The following is a 1,873-nucleotide window of genomic DNA, read 5'->3' on the forward strand; positions in this document are numbered from 1 at the left end:
TATTCCGTACATTAGGCGCACCGGGTTATAAGGCGCACTGTTAATTTTTGAGAAAATGAAAGGATTTGAAGTGTGCCCTATAGTCCGAAAAATATGGTAATTAATTTTTGTATACACCACCTGTCAAAAGTTTAGACACACCTTTGGATTTAAATAGCATGAGAAAGTGTCTCTAAACTTTGACTGCTACTAAATATCGCAGAAAAAAATATGCTTTCAAAATGTTTTTATTTTTCCGACCCACAATTTAGAGAATTGTTGTGCTAAATTACCATTGCAAGATGATATATTTAAAAAATATATTTAAAAAATGTCGTTGAAGAAAATAATAATGGATTTATTTTAAAATTTGTTTCATCAAATACTATATAGGAATACATAAATATTGCATAATTTATGTAGCTTTAAAAATACCCAAAAGTTATACTTTTGTATTATAATTGTTTTAACAATGTATCATCCTTCATTAAAGTAGTTATTTATTTTTGTTTTAAGTGCTCAGCGCCTAGCTTCGCTTGTGTTTCTCTTTTAGTTGCAGTAAAGGTGTGTGAATATTTATACAGTACCATACAGCCTCTAACCCCACACGTGTGACTGTGAGGGGGCGGCAGAAATAACCTGACTTTCAAATGGGAACATTTGCTGGTTCACTTCACGTGTTTTAATGGTGCAGCACACTCACCAATAGATATTGCTGGTAAACATGTTCATTTTGCCTTACATTTCTACTTGGCATGTTTATACTTACTTTCCTTGTGGTAAGTAAGATCCATTAGGCCTTGGGGATTGATAGTCATTTTAAGATGATTGAAAACTGTAAACTATCCATTTAATAATAAAATACTTTTTGTGGACCTTAAATTTCTCTGCAACTTGTTGGTTTTTTTACTTACCCGTTGTGTTAATCGTAAATTAAAAAAATACAATTATTTGCAGATACTTTTCATTGATTTTGATTGATTAAAATTTTTATTTGTACATTACACAGTACAGTCCATATTCCATACAATTGACCACTACATGGTAACACCCGATTAAGTTTTTCAACTTGTTTAAGTCGGGGTCCACGTTAATCAATTCATGGTTGAAACTATATTCATTTAAATAAACTGCAAAGAGAAGATACTTAACATTTGAACTGGAAAACTTTGTTGTTTTTTGCAAATATTAGCTCATTTAAAAAAGCGGGCACAAGTGGCAAAAAAGACAGAAAAAGTTGAGGAATGCTCATCAAACACTTATTTGGAACATCCCACAGGTGAACAGGCTAATTGGGAACAGGTGGGTGCCATGATTGGGTACAAAAGCAGCTTCCATGAAATGCTCAGTCATTCACAAACAGGGATGGAGCGAGGGTCACCACTTTGTGAACAAATGTGTGAGAAAATTGTTGAACAGTTGGCAATGTAACACAATGGTAAAAAGGCCTCTGTCCCAACTTTTTTGCAATGTGTTGCTGCCATTAAATTCTAAGTTAATGATTATTTGCAAAAAAAAAAAAGTTTCTCAGTTCGAACATTAAATATCTTGTCTTTGTAGTCTATCCAATTGAATACAAGGCTTTGCAAATCATTGTATTTTGTTTTTATTTACAAATTACACAATGTGCCTGTGGAGAAACACCGCCGACGGGCCGACAACGGGCAGAAAGCAGCAGCGCGGGCCCACCTGGAGGCTGGGAGGCGGGGCATGCGGCGGCAAGAGGAGGCGTGATGCACGCGGAGCGACGCTGCAGCGGCAATCTAAGGCAGGTGCGTATACGACACACCGGCTCACGATCTGTCTATCTGCTGGCAGAATATAAAAAGGGCGAGGGAGGAGCGACCAGGGGAGCAGCACGGAGGAAGAAACATCGGCCAGCAGACCAGAAGCA

This window comes from Nerophis ophidion, linkage group LG05 (genome assembly GCF_033978795.1).
Source record: "Nerophis ophidion isolate RoL-2023_Sa linkage group LG05, RoL_Noph_v1.0, whole genome shotgun sequence".
In the NCBI taxonomy this organism is placed as follows: domain Eukaryota; kingdom Metazoa; phylum Chordata; class Actinopteri; order Syngnathiformes; family Syngnathidae; genus Nerophis; species Nerophis ophidion.